This window comes from Crocodylus porosus, unplaced genomic scaffold, assembly GCF_001723895.1.
Source record: "Crocodylus porosus isolate Cpor-Errol unplaced genomic scaffold, CroPor_comp1, whole genome shotgun sequence".
NCBI lineage: Eukaryota > Metazoa > Chordata > Crocodylia > Crocodylidae > Crocodylus > Crocodylus porosus.
Genome location: NW_017728928.1, coordinates 17132502 through 17152718, shown reverse-complemented (window position 1 = coordinate 17152718; position 20217 = coordinate 17132502). Strand labels below are relative to the sequence as shown.

Here is a 20217-nt window from a genome sequence, read left to right as displayed (position 1 = left end):
TAGGGACAGACATTCAAAAAGCCTGAGCCTGAACTGATTCAATCTTTGCAGGTTAGTCTAATTTGGCTAGGCTGAACCAGTTTCCAATCCTACAGACATTTCCTCTGGACTGAAAAACTGCAGGCACATGCCTGCAGTGGCTCAGGCCAGAAGCCGGGAAACACTAGAGCAGCCCTCCCTTCCCTTGTACTATGCTGAGCTGGGGGGGTGGGGGGTGGCCAGGCCCCAGCAGGACGTTCTGATTAGGGATAGAATGTCCTGCTGGGACATTCTCACTGCTCCTGACCAGCAAGGGAGCCAGCAGGAAGTTCATAACAGAGCATTTAGCACCCCATCAAGCAAACAAAAACTGCTCTCATTAGTTCAAGCTCTGCTTAAACAACTTTTTCCAAGTAAGGAGGGGAGAGACATTACCAGCTAACCTACTGATTAGCTTCAAAAAGCCCTGAGTGGACACCATCCTATCTGCCTTTGTCCTATCTGCCTTACACAGACACCTCTCAGTATTAGCTAGCAGACCACATGCTGGCTAGAGTCCATGATGTGGGAGAGGGGAGGGGGGAATCCCTGCTTAAACAAGGAGTAGGGGGGGGCAAGGGGAAGCCAGGCAGAGGGGCAGGACCAGCTGTGCTCTGGAGCAGAGAGCCCCACCCAGGGCTGCAAAGCACCAGGGATGCTGGAGAACTCTGGTTTAAGTTAAACTAGGAAGGGGTCTGGGCCAGACACTGCATAAACTGGTCTAACCCAAATCAGCTAAGTCTAATACTACACTCAACCAGGTTTATCTCAAACTGGTTTCCGCCATTATCAAAGTGGTTTATGTGCACTGAACATCTCTTCTGTTCCAGGTTTACACCAGTTTCTGATCACTTAAACCGGTTTATGTATTATGTCCATCCCTAGCCTTAAAGAGGTTTGTACTGTGTCTGAATAACTGACAACAGTAAAACGCATTTTATTTTTTCACAGATTTTTTGGTCAAAACCCACTGTGGTGGCCTAGGCGCATGAAAAGAGCCAGGGAGGCAAAGCGGAAAACCCATACAGGAGTACACTAGGATTGTGCTAGTAAGGGGGAGGTTTCCCCTAGCTATGTTATAGGGGAGCTAGGCTCCCATGACCCCTGCCATGAGGAAGCAAGGAGGGGAACTTTCCTAACTCCTAGCAAAGCGACAGAGGCAGTGTCTTGTGTTTTCCGTTATGTGCTTTTCTTTTTTTTCCCCTGAGTGAAGGGGTTGAGAGAGAGCTAGGGAGCATAGCCCATAGGGCATCAGGTGATGATTTGAGCCCAAGGGCGGGAGTGCTTGGGGTAAAGGGCAGGTTTTGTGATCAGGACCTCCAATCACAGAAGACCTACAAAGGGGGTAAGCAGAACAGGCTCCAAGAACACTATGCCAGTAAGAAGAAATCCAAGAGGAACCATAACTGTTCCTCTTGGGAGCGAGGGGATGTAGCCAGGAACACAGCGGGATCCATCAAGATGGTGTGAGGCCGGGATATGGGGTGGTGGAGCCCCACGAGTGACTGTCGGGCCAACTGCAGACTGCCGAGGGACCCAGGATAGTCAACCCCCGCACTGGGAATATTCAAAGTCGTGGCAGGAGAGATAGGGGAAGACAACTCCTGGACGGAACAGCTACTCTGCCAATCACGGGAGCCGGTAAGACATACACCACCCATCACACAGACTAAAGCCACACGTGACAGGGTGCTGGAAACTCAGCAGTAACAAACTGGTGCATTGGCCAGGAAAGTGCAAGAAAGCCCAGGCCCGGAAGATCGAACCAGGATGCAGCCAGAGGCCACGGCCCAATCCAATTTGCTGGGCCAGAACTTACAAGCACTCGCACAAATAGTAGACTCACAACAGTAGATATTAGAATGCCAACGTGACTGGCTACAGCATGGTCTCTCAGTGTTCAAGATGCCGAAGATGACAAACGATGCCGAAGATGACAAACGACTTACAAGGAGCAATGACAGAACTGCTAGCTTTGATGATTTTGCATATATCTCCAGCCAGACTCTAAAACTGTTTTGGGCCCCTGAAAGAAAGGGCCTTTGAATATAGATGAGTGGAAAGAGAGATACCCTCTCAAAAGAGAAATCATAGTTATTTACTGGTGGGGGAAAAACAGATGAAAACACAGTGGTCATGTCTGGGAGAGCTAGATGCCAACAAGAAAGTAATACAGACATGCATGTAGACTGTTGCCTTAAATTCCCTTCTCTGTACAAGCTTTGATCTTACTGCTCAATAAACAATAATTGAAGCCTTTGAGCATCACGCATTTATGACAAGGTTAGAGAAAAGCTACTAGGCCAGCCAACTAGGAACTCTCATTGTAGGAAAAGCCCAAGCGGCCTATAGGGCCCTCTCGCGGGAGGAAGCACAGGGCAATGAAGGAGTGAAGGCTGCAATTCTCTATCAGCTAGAAATTAACCCTGAGCACTACCAACGCCTCTTCTGCGCTAAAAAGGGGGTAGAGGAAAGAAAACCCCGACTTTTGCTTCAACTGCTGAGAGATCTATTTAGCAAGTGGATCAAACTTGCAACATGTAACCACAACTCCCTCGTGGATAAAATCATACTAGAACAGTTTCTTAATGATTTAGAGGACAGGACCCAGTGCTGGGTATGCCAACACTCACCAGCGACCTGTGAGGAGGCACTAAAATTAGTGGAAGCTTTTCCGGCCTCTCAGGCCCACTACCCACTGGAAAAACAGGTACCACCACTCATATTCACAATGGCTAGAGAACTGGAGAGGCGACAACCTAGTTCCAGAGCCCATTGTGGGAAGATGAGTCACTTCGATCGAGAATGCCCGAGTCGGGCCTCAGAGAGATGGCGCCCGGACAACCCTCCACGGGTAACAATACAGGGACACAAAGAGGCGGCACAGATCAAGCCCATAGACTGCAGTTTTGGAGCCAATGGGGAAAGCACTGTATGGTGGTACGAGCCTGAGTCAAAGGTCACCCAGTCTGGGCCATATTAGATTTGGGGTGCACACAGTCCTTAGTGAAAGCCACCCTAACTGCCAGCTGAGCCAGTAAGAGTTTCATGCCTCCATGGGGAGACTCAGCAAATACGACGACTGTGAGTGAACCAGGTTATGCAACACTGGGGGAAAGTATTGGTCGGCCTTGCTCCTTGCCTGGCATGTGACATGCTATTGGGGCAGGACTGGACCCCATTGTATGACACTCTGGAAAGAATCCGAGATGTTGAGATAGCACGAAGAACCTTGAAGACGAAAGAAGGGTGGCTGGGGGAGCCCAAAGGAGAAAAAGGACCTGGCAAGGAAGCTGAGGCATTGGACCTACAGAACATCTCCAGCAGTCCACAATTTAGATAGGCCCAAGAAGAGGATGCCGGGTTGCAAGAACTACGAACACTGGCAGTAGAAGACTCAACCCTTTGATGGACCTCTACTACAGCAGCTTCATCCCAATTCGAGGTAAGACAACACCTTTTGTACCAAGTCCAGCCAGGCAGGGCAGAGAAGGAAGGCAGAGCACAGCTTGTGGTACCTTCTTGCTTCTGACAGGCCATGTGGCAGCTCACCCATTCCAGCCCCACTGGGGGACACGTGGGGACGGACAGCACACTTGCCAGAATATCCCGATGTTTTTTTTGGCCAGGCTTAGGAGAAGACGTGGCTCACCAATGCACCAGTTTATGACCGCTGAGTTTCCAGCACCCTGTCACGTGCGGCTTTAGTCCACGTGATGGGTGGTGTACGTCTTACCGGCTCCCATGACTGGCAAAGTAGCTGTTCCCTCCAGGAGTCGTCTTCCCCTATCTCTCCTGCCACGACTTTGAATGTTCCCAGTGGGGGGGTTGACTATCCTGGGTCCCTCAGCAGTCCGCGGTTGGCCCGACAGTCACTCGTGGGGCTCCACCACCCCATATCCCGGCCTCACACCAACTTGATGGATCCTGCCGTGTTCCCGGCCACATCTCCTCACTCCTACAGTTATGGTTCCTCTTGGGTTTCTTCTTACCGGCATAGTGTTCTTGGAGCCTGTTCTGCTTACCCCCTTTGTAGGTCTTCTGTGATTGGAGGTCCTGATCACAAAACCTGCCCTTTACCCCAAGCACTCCCGCCCTCGGGCTCAAATCATCACCTGATGCCCTACGGGCTATGCTCCCTAGCGCTCTCTCTCTCAACCCCTTCACTCAGGGGAAAAAAAAGAAAAGCACATAACGGAAAACACAAGACACTGCCTCTGTCGCTTTGCTAGGAGTTAGGAAAGTTCCCCTCCTTGCTTCCTCATGGCAGGGGTCATGGGAGCCTAGCTCCCCTATAACATAGCTAGGGGAAACCTCCCCCTTACTAGCACAATTCTAGTGTACTCCTGTATGGGTTTTCCGCTTTGCCTCCCCGGCTCCTTTCAAGCGCCTAGGCCACCACACTTCTCTCCCTCCTGCGGCATCCCCCCTCCAGGTGTTTCGTCATTCCCCAACACAGGTTTGGTCACCTTTTTATATGTGCTGGAGGTGCCCTGCTTGTCCAGCACCCTCCCTGGGCTCTTGCAGGGCTTTTTCTGACAGGGTCACCTCCCCCTGCTCCCAACCATGCCCAATACTCCCACCTGCTGTACTGAAGGTTCTGGCATGTCTTTCTCTCTTGTTTCTGCTGTTGCTGTTGTCACAGCTTGCAGGGGCTGCTTCTAGCCTGCTTCCCATGCTGGTGGCTTGTCCGCTGCCGCAGCTGTTGGGCTTAGGACCAGGAGTCTCTTCTGATTCCTCGTCCAGCCCTCTTCCCATCCTGACGGGTTCCTGGAGTGGGTCCTGAGGCCACACGCTGCTCTGGTCTGTTCCCTTTCTCTCTCCCATTCTTTCCCAGGACACCCACCCACCAGATGACAGCAGGAAATGTTCTGGGGTTTTTGTTTCTAAATATTGAACATTTTATTGGGATTGTTATTTTGACCATTCCTACCCCAAGATCCATGAAAACAGAAGATTTCTTGCAAAAACTTCCATTTAATCAAAAGGTCATTTTTAATCCAAAAAAATGCTTGAATGAAAAAAATGTGTGTCCCTAGCCCTGGGTTAACCTGAAAGTTTTCTCTGTTCTTATTGCCATAAAATATTCAGAAAAGGAATTTTAAGTCTTCAGCTTTGGCTCCAGTCTGCTCCTATTCAGGTCAATGGGAGTAGCACCATTGATTTTAGTAGGAAAAGGGATGAATGCTGAATATGTTAAAAGATCCCAGCCTGAAACTAGGCATTTTCCAGTGAAAGATAATGGCAGTTTGGTTATGAATGTGTCTGCCAAACAAGAGATCAGCCAAAAACAAGGAGCTAGGCAAATAATCCAAAAACAAAAGAGGAAAACATCACAGCATGATAGGAAACAACATGAAAATGGTTCCTTTGAGTCTGAGCTGGTTTGTTGGGAATGTGCTGAGCTCATTCCATCTGGTCGGCTTGTGAAACTCTGTGTGAACAGGCCAGTTCTGACAAGCCACAGGGAGTCCTGAATATTGAGTCTTGCTCAAATAGGCATCTGAATTGTTCAGAGGCATTTCTGAGAGCAGCCCAAACTCAGTAGACTCATGGTATCAGTCTCTCTCTTGAGGTTTGCAATGCAGCTTGATTTTTTTTGTCTTTTGGCTCATTTTTAAGCAAGGCCTCTTTCACGTCACTTCTACTTTCACTCCTGATCAAAACCAGGAAAAACAGAGGAACCAACTTGAGTGAACTGTTCCAAAGCAGCTAAAGGGCATGGGTCCATTTGAAACATCACTGACATTTTGGGAAAGTTCTTATTTCAGCCAGATTATTTCACCCATTTCTCTTTTTTACAACATTGTAATAAATCTGCAGCCACATCTAAAACCACTTGGTTATAAGTAAGCATCCACCATGTCTCTTGGCATACTGAAATCAGTGCAGATCAAAGTTACATCTTCCTTCTCTGAAGGCTCAGAGACTAGGGTTTTAGCTCAAAGGCAGATTCTTTTTCAGAAATATATGGCCCCTGACTCACAACTCGGCAGTTCTGATTTCAGCCAGTAGAGGACACTGAGCACATGTCTAGCAGCCTAGCCTAGGCCCTAGCCCATCCAGCTCAGTCTATTTGAAGGTCTGAGCATATCATTGCTTCTAAATAGAAAGCCATCTCAGGTAGAAGCTTAATATTTAAATACCCCTGAACTTTAATGAGTTCAAAGCCCAGATTCCAATTGTACAATATCCCTCGGTATCCAGATCTGTACCAGAACCCCAAATAGGGGCCCCTTAAGATGCGACGTGAATTGAAGCCACAATTTTACATCTCCGGCCTGTTTTAAAACCAAAGGGTATTTGAACCAAAACATTCCAGAGAGATGAAGTAATACATTTGTAACAAGTTCCTTCCTTCTTTCCGGTCTTTCTTTCTTAGTTGTTTGGCACCCACTTAAGAAAAGTGGTTGGGAAACATTTTAATACTAATTTTCTTTTCCCTCCCTCTTCCTGCTATGACTGAACCATTGAATGTATCCATGAAATTACAGAAGATGCAAATCCTTTATCCACAGTTTGCAGTTGTTGACATGCAAGACCCTTAATATGTAAATAAATCAGGATGTATTTATTTTTTTTAAGAAAAAATGCCAAAACTGCATTTCTTGGCAGATAAACAGCAGCATTGTGGTTTGTGTGATGGCCTGAATAATTAGCTTTCTCCGCTGGGGCAGCTTTTGATGCACTTCTTCAAGTTTAGCTGAGAGAAGGAGGAACAGGGAGGGGCTGGTTACAAGAAGGCAACATGGCTGAGAATGAAGCTTGACTTTAAGCCACCTGCCATTTTGGAAAATGATGTCCCTTGATCATGAATTAGTGTCAAGCCAGATGATGAAGGATGAAGTACAGAAAGAATGAGAGAGAGAGCAAGTGAAAGAGAAGAAGAGCGGGGGAGAGATTCTCGGAAGGCTTAAGCATCACATCAGCGAAGGGACCAAACACAAACCATCTTGTTCTCAAAGTCTGCATCTTGCCAAAAAAAAATAAAAAGAACCTGATCCCTAGAAATGTTCCTGTCTGCTGGCTCCTAGAGATAAGGAAGTGATATTTCACAGTCTGACACTAATCATATTTGGGCATATTAAGTAAGGACGGTCCAGGGGCTTTTTTGCAGCATACATATTCCGAGTTCAAAGCAAGAGCTCGTTACTGTGTTTTAAAAATCCTCTTAACTCGGGAAACACAAGACAAAGGGAGAAGAGAAGAAAGAAAAGGCAGGACTAAAGGGAGTGGGGGAGGAAAGTGTCATTATCTTTGTTTTGTTCTCCCCATCCAGCCTTGTCAGTGACGTTGACTGGAATATTTTATAAGGAAAACCTTCCCTCCCGGCGACTTCCCTGAAGATTCAGTAGGAGCATTGCTCATACAACATTGTATTTGTGCCCCATATCTCCCAGGGCATAGCCCCACTAACGGAGTAAACCACAGAGGTCCAGATTCTCAGCGGAAGTTGGTGAAGTCAGGTGGTTTATGCCAGATACAGAGCAGGCCCCATGCGGGCAAAGCAGAAGAACGGTCTCCTGGATGTGATACTTGGGGTTGGGCAGCAGTCACCACCTGGTTCTGCGCAACTGCCCCGTGGGTCTATTCCCAAGCTGCTGCACAGGTGTCAGAAGAAGAAAAGCCTTTCCCCTATATCAGGAATCAGGTGTCCTGCACCCTTTAAAAGAACGTGGAGCCTGCAGGGGGGGAAACCGGGGTCTGGAATATAGAGAAAGGAAGACAGGCATATTCCAATATGCACCAGCTGTCTGCTTTTGTTACAACCAAGCTGTTTCTATAACTGTCCAAGTCCAGCAGGTCCACCACCTGGTGGCTTTGCTTTCCATCTCTGATGGGAACACACAAGAAACCTTTCAAAAGACTCTTTAACTGGGTGTTTCTTTAAAGCAAAGCTCTGGGGGGGCTTACTACATGTAATTCCATTTTTTTTTAAAGATGCTTCTTCAGCCACCTGCTTAGCAGGTCCTGATGTGTTTTGCTGAGATAGGAGAGCCCAATGATCTCTGGTTTTTACCTTTGCAACTTATTTTCAGGCAAGCTAGTGGGGAAACACGATTTCAAAAGCTTCAACCAAAAAAAAAAAAAGGAGGGGAAAAAAAAGAGATTGCAGAAAAGGCAAAACACTTCATGTTGATGTTCTTCTTAATTAAATGTATCCGTTCAGAATCTCCATATTTGAAGCATTTCTCATTTGTGCCCTTCCAGCTCTCTCACCTTTATTTTAAACCACATGCTGCAACAGCAAATAACACTTCCTCTTCCAAATAGGAAAGGATAAGATCAAATCCTAGTCCTCTCACTTGTACAAGCAGCTCCATATGCTTGAATAGGACTACCCCCATACATTCAAGAACTTAAGCAATAGCCAAACTCATATCTTGCAAATCTAAGTAAAATGCAGAGAAGTGAGTATCTAACCAGCACTATGATATATGTTGGTGTATGCAGCTAGTATAGGTGCATCATTGAACAAGTTGAACTTTTTTCTGCAAAAAAAAACTTCCCAGTCTTCTGGTTGAGCTCAGAAAAAGGTCACCCTACAATTCTCCATTTCAACATTTCTGATTCATAGTAAAAGTGGACACTGGCCTGGGTACAGGACACGTGGGAATTGCCTCAGTCCCCCATGTAAATATTTCATAAGCCTGAGCAAGTCATTCCCTTTCGTTCTAGCCTTTGCTCATCTTGCCTATTTAAACTGTAAGCGCTTTGGAGCAGGCACTGACTCTCTCACCGTGTCTCTACAGCACCTAGCACAATGGGATCACAAAGTACTATTGTAATACTCCTTATAATTGGCCCTTAAAAAGCAAGCCCAGCAATAGAATTAGAAGGTTTTTACTGCCTGGCGGGAGAGAGAGGTTCATGTGAAAGTATGATGGGAAAAATGGATGAATCACCAGAAATCTAACTGGAGTAGCTGATGAAAGAGACAGCTGATGTTACAATTCAGCCTTTGAGAAGGAAGAAGATCCAAATTTGCTAGGAGTAAAAAAAAAAAGTATAAGAGTGTTTAAAAGAAGGAAAATATTGAAAGGTGACATCTTCCAAGATTATGATATAGGCATCCTCTTTCAAATGTCTTCCATACGTTTATTATGCGCTGTCCTTCTTAATTAATTCCTGTAAGGATAACATCCTTTATAAACCGCGGGGGACAGAATTTTTTTAAGATAATCTGTGACCATTGTAAATGGATTAGAGCTGGGCCTGTCACGCAGAACTCTGATATGGATCCAAATCTAACGTCTGAAGGGCGTGCAGACCCATTCCACACACATCATCTAGTCGGGATGTTCACATAAAGAGCAGAAGCTGTACTTCTCCTAGCTTCATATGGTTTTGCAGTAGCATAACTAGGGTGGGTGAGTAGGTGCACCAGCCCCAGGCACTGACTTGGGGGGGGCACCAGGACTTAGGGGGGACACCAGAACCAGGTATACGAATACCACACGGCTGTGGCAGCAAAAACCGGGGATGGCCAGGCTGACATGCCCTGCCATCCCATGCTCTCCAGCAGGGTTTGCCTAGGGCACAAAACTTGCTGCGCCTTTCTACGTGGCCCAGGGGGTTTCGTTCTGTTCTGTATATCACCCCAAACAATGGGCACCTGGTCCGTGGATCAGAGTCTTGAGCACTGCAACACTATGGATTTCACAGTTTCAACCTTGCTGTTCGTAGCTCTGACCCCTCAGCCACAGTCTTGATGCTCGGTGCTCTGAAAGCTGCCACGGCAATATTTCTTGGCAACAGAAGAGAATTTGAGGACTTTGGTAGCTTCGGTGTTGTGATCAGCTGGAGGGAAAGGGTCACATTATTTGCAGCACTGCAACACACCTGGCCTGTCCAACAAGACAGCTACATGGTAGCCAGCAGCCTTTGTCTAATCCCACAGAGCAATGAGGCTGCCGTGTCCTTCTTGTTATTGTACATCTTTAAATTGATCCCTGAAACAAGAAAGCTTGAAAATCACCAGCAACCTGATTGAGCAGTATCCTCCCACCCCCCAGCTAAACTGCTGCCTCTTGCATCTCGGGGCCTCATGCAGTGGGCACCCCAGTGTACATGTTGTGCTCTGTAATACTCGTGAATATCTTCTGAGTTCCTTTAAAATTCTGCTCATCGACTAGAAAATCAGTGTTGCTGAAACTCCTGCCTTACAGCTACTCAGAATGTGAGGAATGAGATTAAAGGGGATTATGTGTTTCTTGCAAGCAATGAGGTTTGATAGCCCAGACAGGCATTGCCTGAACATATTTGCCACTTTGTTTGAATGGTTATTATGCAAACTCTTTTTCCCCCCATTTCTTTGAAAGTGTACGTCTTTAGGGATGAGCCACATGCCATGCAAGTAGGATTCTACATTTGCATATTGTTCACATAATTTGTGATGGTCCCTTGGATGTTTCCTGGTTTTCTCCATTCTGTACTTGTGCCTAGGAAAAGATAAGGGCTCTCTTTAAAACCTGAATAGCCTACCTGGACTTCAATCCAAATGAACAGGATGAAGTCGGGGTATGAATAATCGTGGATCCAAACTTCCCCACAATCCAGAGAAGGGAGGCATTTTAAATTTAGGATTTTCCCTGGGCTTGTTATAGAGGATTCGTACTGGCTGCTGGCAAAGTCTAGATCCAGAAGTCATCAACGTCCGAAAGAATTTGTTTCTGGGGGTTCAATTCAGCCCAATTAAGTGCAGTGATTTTAGAACAGCCACTAACTGCCTCGCAACCGCATCCTTATGTATTGATCAAACATATCCAATTATACGCGCTTTATAAAACATCAGAAAAATGCAGCTTTTTCAGGGAGTTATTTTGGTGATTGCTACAGGAGAGCAGTCTCAAGAAAAACAGAGTGAGAAGCCTACTCACCCGTCACAAGGATAGGTGTATTATTTGCCTGCCTCCAACCAGCTCTCACATGTACATGATGCAATCAGGCTGGGATCAGACACAAAATACTCAACTAGGACAGCTCCCAGCATTATTCCTTAATTGATCATTGTCTCATCCTTGCAGTATTGCTGAAATGGATTCCTTTTCTTATAGCAGTAGGAAGTAATTTGGTTCCACTTCACAGCTGGAGCACGCCATATCTCCCGAAGACATAATATGTGGATTGCCTAGTACAATGATCTCATTCTTCCCTTGCAATGTTTCTAGGAATAATACTGGGGAAAACAGCAGCACTGGCTGCAATGCATCTGGAAGTATATTGTAGAATACCTGTGCATTGCTAGATTTGTCAAGTGCCCTGCATGCATCCCCCTCTATTTTTAATCTTCAGCAGGCTAAGACATCAAACCAGCCTGGAGTCTTTTTCCTTTTTTTCCATCTGAGGAATGCTTGAAAGGCACAATCCTTGCAATGGATGGATTGACACAATCAGAAGTAATTTAATTCATGTTTAATCTTCAGCTAATGACTTTAGGTTCTCTGCAACTCTCAGTCCCATTCCAATTTTTCACTGGTAAATTGCTATGTTTTGCGGTTGAAGCTCTTCACAGTAGATTAGTTAACATTATGTTTTTATTAAAGCCTAAGTTAATATCCTTATTCTATGAATGAGACAAGTGAGGTTGTTGGTATTAATTTTTTCTCATTTCTTTCTTCTGTAAAACCTAATCTGTTCAGTTAGGAACACCAGGATTGCAAATACCTGGCTATCTCTGAAAGGTTGTTGAGCCCCAAATAATTAACTCCATTGTGACTATTATACAAGAATTGCCACCATTGAGCAAAGCAGTGGTCTAATTACTCAGTATCTTGTTTCTGACAGTGACCATAGACTTTGAAACAGGATTCATCATATATTTTCTGTCAAAACTGGTTTCTGACATACAGGTGGGTGTTATTAAAAGAATTTTTTCCAAAAAAAAATTCCCTTTCCTTAGAAAATTTCAGGAAAGAATATTGTTAGTCTGATCTGTTATCTTTTTCCACAACCAACTCCCTATCTTTAGAGCTGGCTCTGATTTATGGAAAATTCTAAGAATTCCCACAACAGAAATAATCTTCCCCCAAGGAAGGTTTCTTCCAAATGTGATTGTCCTATCCCAAAGAGGTAAGGGTTTATATATTTAGTGCCTTTTCCAAGGTAATAATGGATATTCTCATCCATATAAACTTCAAATAAGCATGAGAATTCTGCTAAGCTCTTGGACAGCATGATATGTTGTGGCAAATAGAGCTGAAGTTTAGCAAATAACCCTTGTGCTGATTTCTTCTGCACAGGGGAGTATTTCGTCCTTTGTCACCAAGAGCCAGTGCAACAAAGTCTACGCCAGACACACCAATCTGCCTGGCTCTCTCTCCAGTCTCACCACTAGATTAGCACAGAGTTGATTGGCAATGTCTCTCATGCCACATGAGGCAAGAGAGACCCCAGCTCCATCACATCATTGCCTGGATGCTACAGGGACAGCACAATTTAAAGCTAACTTTGTCAGTGAGACAAGCATGAAGGACTGTTTCTTCTCTCTCCATTTCTTCTGCCTTCCTCTGAAGCACCTGGCCTGGGTAACTTTTTGGGCATAGGGTATCAGACTAGATCAGCGGTTTTCAACCTTTTTTGTACCAGAATCCATTTGTACACATCAATGGCCAGTCCCGACGCAGTGCTCCCCACCCCAGGCCCCAGCCCCTGGACCTCTGCCAGCCTGAAAGCAAAAAGCCATGATTTCTCATTTTTTCTTCTTTAAAAGAGAATCCATTTTTTAAATTTGTTGGTGACCCTTTCATATATTCTTGTGACCCCACTTTTCGGTCGTGACCCACAGGTTGAGAAACGCTGGACAAGACCCACATGCCTGACCTGCAGACACGGTCATTCTTAAAGTCTTTTTCTTTTTTTCGTCAGAACCTGAAAATCCTTCCACCAGCAGCTTCTGAAAATACAGTTGAAACACTGTAAAATGCACAGGTTAGGTCCAGGGATGCTGCTTGTGCTAGAAGCACAGGCCAAAGACACACTCTCCAGTGCAGGCATTCTCTCTTCCAAATACATCTGGACCCCAATCTAACCTTCTTCTCGGTGCAGGACCTCCCAGCCCTTAGTCGCTTCCCCTGTACCAGTCAATGGCTTAGGTTTTCCACTTGGTGTAATTAAAGCTGCAGGTCTTCTTAAAGCCAGATTATGGTGCTGCTAGCCAGCCTGTGATAAGGACTAAGAAATATCCTAGAAGATGCTAAGGGGCAAATGGAGAATCTCTACTCTTGTACAAAGGCTACAACCTTTCAGGAAAGCCTGTCTGAGGATATGAGTCAGACCTGGAACTTGGCACTTATTTGGCTGTTGCTCTTTGAAGGCACTTGAAGGCAGAGAAGGAAAAAAGCTTTACAGATGGTTATTAGCAGAGTAATAGAAGGCTGGGTTGGGAAGACAGAGGCTTTGCCAACAGAAAAGGGATGGATTATGTCTCTCACACAGGCAGCCTGCTATGAAAACAGCCTCAGACAAGCTACAGAATAATGAGGGTGGGTTTGTGAGTCTTCAGGGGCTATTGCAGACACACATTAGCTGCTAACCCTCTGCTGCCTCTGTACTACTTTTAGGTCTTTCCTTATTTTTCTTTCTTTTCTACCTATTTTCATAAAAGCAATACTGAGGTTTCCTACATTCTTTTCTTGAATCCTATGCTACCTATTTCACTGCTCTTGTGTCAACAAAATCAAGTAAATGAACCACTCCTTGTAAAATCCCACAATGTATGTAAGGTATCATGGGCACTCTTGCTGTTTCTTAGAAGGACTTCTTGACTTCTGTCCCCTTTCTTTGTGGCTCTGGACAGATTCCTGATTCTAGTCCTAACTACCAACACCCAATATCCACCCAAGAAGCTGGGTAACTGCTTGGACTGCTAGCCTAAGCCAGTGATTACAAAGAAGAGTGCACATGGCACCCTGGGGTACCTTGAGATCCTTTCAAGAATGCCACAGTGTGCCATGCTTTGTTAGCACTACTAGGTGCACAAACATGATTCACAAGGTAAACCCACAGATTTCAAACAGGAATCCATAGTGTTAAAAACATTTTGCCCTGTTGTGAGCTTTCTATAGTCAAAAATTGAGTAAAAACCAAAAGGTTGAGAACTACTGGCCTAAGACAGGGGTCCTCAACTTTTTTTAAGAAGGGCACCGCTTCTGGTGGCAGTGGCCAGACACAAAGCCATGGTGCAGCGGTCGCCACTGCCGCCACCCACCACAGACTGCTTTCCCATGGCTGGTTACACATGCGACTCCGTGGGCTGCTGACGGGCCTCGCACCTGGGCAATTGCTCACTGCCCATCGGCAGCCAGCAGAGCCGTAAGTGCAACCAGCCTTGGGAAAGCAGCACGCAGCGGTGACACAGGGCAGTGGATGGTGGCAGTGGCTGCCACGTGCAAGCTCCCCGCTGCATCCGTCCAGCCGGGTGGTGCCTATGCAGGCTGCAGAGGGGTGCCGCTGCTCTTGCCCCCCAGCCCTGCTCCTAGGAGGCAGTGGTGCGGGGTGGTGACGCTCCAGCCCCACCCACCTGTGCATACCCCTAGTACACAGTGAAATTAATAGTCATTTGGCGTTAACCTCCCATTGACAACCTGTGGCCCAAGCAATGAGCTTCTGCACTTATACTGCTACCAATACCCAATTAGTTAATTTAACACTTCACAGCAGTGACTGCATCCTACTGTAGGCCAGCCATGTTTCCTAGCCATTCACACAGGAAAATCAGTGGTAATCTGTAATAATATAATAGTCATCTGGCATTGCCACAGCTATCAGGACCCCCCCTAGACTTCCACCCCTAACCCCTCATTCAGGATGTTTCTGGCTGAAACAGAGAAGGTGTGTTTTATAGAAAGGGGTATGTGCCCACAGCAGGTTCTATCAAGCTGGAAGCACTCCACAACAGGAAGAGCTAGCTACATTACATACATGGAAGAAACTCTTAAAGAGCATATGATATCTATATATTAACTGATATATATCAGGCAAAAGTCCCGCTGCCAGCTCATGAAAAGAGTCAAGTTGCAGAGCAATGATGTAATGCTGGTGTTTTAGGCTGTGCTATCTCAGCCACAGAAGAGAGGCTCTTTTCATAGTGCTTCACTTATGAGCCACACCTTCCCTCACCTTCCAGGATCTCACAAAGACAATGAGGCTGGGATTTTCAAAGCACTTAACAGAGCTACAGTCCCAAATAACTCCCCCAGTCTCCTCTGATTATCCAAATCCTAGCTTTGCCTTACCTCTCCCTCTTTTGAGGTCACTTTGGCTCCTAAGCCTTGTTTTACAGACTGGGGAAATGGCTTGCCCAATTTCACATCCCAGGTCTTACCCCTTCTGGCTCCAAGGCCTATGTTTTAACCAGTTGCTTCTGCCTAGCATGTATGTGGGTGACAGCAGGAAACTCAGAGCTGGTAAAAGTTACGCAGGTGACTGAGTCACCTCTACATTAATTTGCTGAGTTATCACAAGAAAAGCAAGTTGTAAAGGACCTAGCCCCACTAAAAACCAAGTGTCCCCAACCCAGTGTTGTCAGCACTGCTCAAGCTCAGCTCAGCTGAGCTCACACCTTTGTGTTCTGGTGGTTTCAAACATCTCAGAAGTCAGATGCACATTTTGTAAATCTTCCTGATACAAAGGATCCCAACATTAGGAGATTGGTTTCAAAATAACAGTCTGGATTATCTTCATTTGTCTTCCGGTTGTTGAGCCTTTTCAGTTCATAGAAAGCTTACCTCTGCAACTGGGAGAACTAGGAAGAAACTAAATGAAAGTTGAAATTCCCAGGTAAGCGCATCAATCCAGGAGGTGGAGCTTGAAGAAAAACCCCAATTATGACTCACAACTCAAAATAACTTAAATGAGCCTTACCAGTTCTGGCTCTGGAAAAGGTCTCCCCTGAGTGCCAGGGATGCAGGCTGATTGCTCTGTCTCAGAACAACAATGAATGCCTCCATTTACCAGCAACTCTCGCCACTGTTGGCTTGAGCCACACGAAACACTGGTAGGTTTAAGGTTTATGGTCATTTCTAGAACAGCTGGGGAAACCAAAAATATCCCAAAACAAACAATGCTGACTTTCTCCAGCAGGGACCAATCCCCTGAGGGACGTCAGTACAAGGTTTGCCATGCTGCCTTAAACTGGACTAGGACTGGGCCCTGTCTCAGAGCTCTGCCTGCTTCCCACAGACACAGCCTTGTGGGTTACAGGATCATGTTGCACATGTTTCTGCTCAGCACTTCTTATCATATCAAACCATGAAGGCTTTTACCACATCATATACAAGGCTCCCACAGGAGATCTGCTGCTTGTTACTGCCGTGCTGATCTCAAAGCCGGGCACTCGGGGGATCTCTCTTCATTCTTCTTCGGTGTGATGAAAAAGCAGCAAAGACAGCACAGCTACAGGGCAAATGTTCCAGCTATGAGGTCTCAGATGGGCACACCTGGCCCCCTGGCACAGACTAAAGTAGACAGACAGATGCAGCCACAGCTGAATCTACCCTCACCAGGCTATAGGGCAGTGAAGACATTCTGCTCCTGTGCTGGTTTATGCACCAGAGTTAGATCAGGCAGTAATGTGAACTTGAGCTGGTTTACATCAGAGCTGATGGGTAGTGCTGCATCAAACCTTTTTTTTTAGTGGAAAACAGCTTTTCAGCCAAATGGAAATATTAGTGGAAAAGTTCACTCTTGTACAAGATTGCCACACTTTTTTGAAAAAAACTTAAAACACTTTTTTTCAGTTTTGGCTAAACAAGCCCCCCCCCCTCTCCCCCAACCTGTTGGCCTTCCATGCATTACCCTAAACCCAAACTATTTTGGAAGGTGAAAACTGAAAATATTTCCTTTATTGACAAAAAACCAAAAGATTTTTAATTTAAAAAACTACAGAAATGGTGGGGAGGGGGGGTTCTTTGCAGTTTTTCACAGGATAAAAGTCCCTTTTCTATCCAGTGCTATGATGTGATGGAGCCTTGATCCACTGAGATTTTGGTCTGTGCCCCACGTTATCAAGACCTTTTCCTCCTTTTAACCTTGATTTCTTGTTCTTCCTCCTCCAAGCCTCTCAAATTGCTTTCCCATTGTTCCCCCATCCACCTACTAGCCTTCTTGAGTTACCCCAACCCTTTAGAGCCCAGGTTTCTTCCTGCTGTGGCATGCTCCCCCAGAGCACAGTGGCTCATTCCCAGAATCCCTTTGGGGAGAATTCACACACACACCAAAGACAGTAGATCCGTTGTAGTTGAGTAAGTGAATAGGAACAACGAATGTGCCATAGCAAACCAAACAGCTGGACCCGCTGGTGCAGCAGCCAGCCCTTGCCAGCACCTGTGCCTCAAAGAAAAGCAAAAAGGCTACGTAGTACCTACAGTGATATGCTTGAAGGAAAACTCCTTCTTGACCCCTTGGCAATGACTTCACTCTGAAGCAGGAGATGTGGTCATGTTTAGCTCAGTAGGGATAATTGTAAATATTATTATTGGTTCCCAAGTTATACTGGGCCCCACTCTTAAATCTTACCACAAGCTCCACAAGCTTTCTCCTTGTACTCCCATTGCAGGGACACCCTAAATTGTCCCATAATATTAATAAACATAGTAGTAGCTGGCTAAATTTGTGTTTCTGGACACGGATATAAACACACCTCCCAATGAGACTTTAGTCTGGCATGAGAGAAATACCAATCCACCAACAGTTAGTGCTGATCTAGTGAAGGTGGGTTGGACATATTTAAGTCGGCAGGCCCCAGTGATCTTCACCCAAGGGTACTAAAAGAATTGGCCGGTGTCACAGCGAAACCACTGATGCAACTGTTTGAGTGCTCATGGCACTCAGGACAGGTCCCAGAAGACTGGAAAAGGGCCAATGTGGTCCCTATTTTCAAGAAGGGGAGGAAAGAGGACCCAGGAAATTATAGGCCAGTTAGCTTCACCTCTATTCTTGGCAAAACCTTAAAAAAAATCATAAAAGATTACATTTGTGAGGGGCCAGAAGGTAATACAATGTTAAGGGGCAACCAGCATGGGTTTATAGCAGGTAGATCCTGCCTGACTAACATGGTCTCTTTTTATGACCAGGTCACAAAGTGCTTAGATGCAGGGGTGGAGATAAATGTTATTTACTTGGACTTTAAAAAGGCTTTCAACACAGTGTCACACCCAAACAAACTGTGGACATGTGGATTTTTTCACAGTAACGGGGGTGAAAAACTGGCTTATGGGGCGCACCCAGAGAGTGGTGGTGGATAGGGCTGTTTCTCCCTGGAGAGATGTGGGTAGCAGTGTCCCTGAGGGCTCTGTCCTTGGACCAGTGCTGTTCAATATCTTCATCAGTGATTTGGATGAGGGTGTTGAAAACACTGTGTCCAAATTCGCAGACGACACCAAACTATGGGATACAGTAAACACACTTGAAGGCAGGGAGCAAATCTGGGTGGATCTGGATAGACTGAAGAAGTGGGCGGATCAGAATAGGATGCAATTTAACAAGGATAAGTGCAAGCTGCTGCACCTGGGCAGAAAGAATCTCCGATACCCCAATAGATGGGACGTACCATGCTGAGTACCACAGCAGTGGAAAGGGATCTTGGAGTCATAGCCGACACAAAAATTAACATGAGTCGCCAATGTGACGAGGTAATAAGTAAAGCTAACCGCACTCTTTCTTGTATTATAGGTGCATCACAAGCAGGTCTAGGGCGGTGATACTTCCCCTCTATGTGGCATTGGTGAGACCACAGCTGGAGTACTGTGTCCAGTTTTGGACGTCGCACTTCAAGAGGGATGTGGATAACCTTGAAAGGGTTCAGAGGAGGGCTATTCGGGCCTGCAGGTAAGATTGTATGAAGACAGACTGAGGGACCTGAATAACTTTAGCCTCCACAAGAGAAGGCTGAGAGGTGATCTTGTGGCTGTCTACCAACTCGTCGGGGGGGTCAGCAGGGAATAGGGGATACTCTGTTTACCAGGGTGCCCCTCGGGGTTACTAGAAATAACAGCCACAAACTGAAAGACAGTAGATTTAAATTGGACATCAGGAAGAAATTCTTTACAGTGAGGGTTGCCAAAATACGGAATGGGCTTATGTGGGAGGTGGTGCTCTCCCCTACCTTGGAGGTGTTCAAGAAGAGACTGGCACTCTTTCCTGCCTGGGGCAGGGAGTCGGACTCGATGATCTACTAGGTCCCTTCCGACCCTAGAAATCTATGAAAATTTCAGCCCTTTTAAAATAGAAGAGCTCTCCACAGCAAATGCCTTAAGCATAACTCTCGGAAGGTGACGTCGTTCCTCACGATACAGGGTGATGCTAACTTTGCTTTCACCAACTAATCCATTGGCACTCTGCAGTGGTAGCTGCAGTATTAATGGTCAGTGCTGCTAACCTACATGACATGATTCACACTCATAATCCCTGAGAACTGTCTGCAGAGATTTGTCAGATTCCAGTTCCTGAGCCATGGACACCCCAGGAACCTATGAGTTTTGCCATCATTACGCACAGTCTCTCCCTCGGAGTCCACACACCACGCTAACCTGAGCACTGGCCAGATCCCCGGATCTGTCTCACTCCATCCAGTTTGACCCACTCACATGCACTGTGTTTTTAATTAACCTTGGAACAGCAAAGAATGGTCCTTTTTTTGCCAAATACAGACATATTTCACACAGACGGTGACAAGCTAATTAAGTTAATTCTTATGACACCTCTCTGCAAGATGAGGCTAAGGTTGACTTGTTCTGCAATGCGCAGTATTGGGCTGATTAAAAAATAATGACTACTTCGCCAAGGACAAGAACAAGAAGTTAATTAAAAGAATGAGGTGTAACCTTAATGAAACTCATCCGATTGTATTCACTCAGGCACTCTGCAGCCAAATCCCTCCATTGGAATATAAATCCATGTTGTCTCTTTCTTCACAAGTGTTTGCAAATGCCCTCCCGTTCCTTTTTCCTAGGGAAAGAATATGAATTATTTGACCAGCGTAGAGCAAAAAAACTTGGCATTTTTCCAGGCTGTGAATTTTAAGGTAGTCTAAGCGATCTGTGAGATGAGACATGGGCATCCCATTGTTATCTTTGCAGTGCAACAGGACCTTGAAAAGGCCTCACTCAAGCTCATAGTGCAAACAAGAACACAAATGTAAAGTGAAAGACCATTAGCACTGAGGCAGTTCTTTTATGTGGATAGTTTATTTGATGAAAA

At 45.8% G+C, this 20217-nt stretch overlaps 1 long non-coding RNA gene across 1 annotated transcript; it reads left to right on the top strand.

The window, feature by feature from the left end:
* The first annotated feature begins 819 nt into the window (after positions 1–819).
* Positions 820–18528, top strand: LOC109315239. Its single transcript, XR_002102459.1, has 3 exons — positions 820–913; positions 11534–11540; positions 18517–18528. It is a non-coding gene; the product is annotated as an uncharacterized LOC109315239 (long non-coding RNA).
* The last annotated feature ends 1689 nt before the right edge of the window (positions 18529–20217 follow it).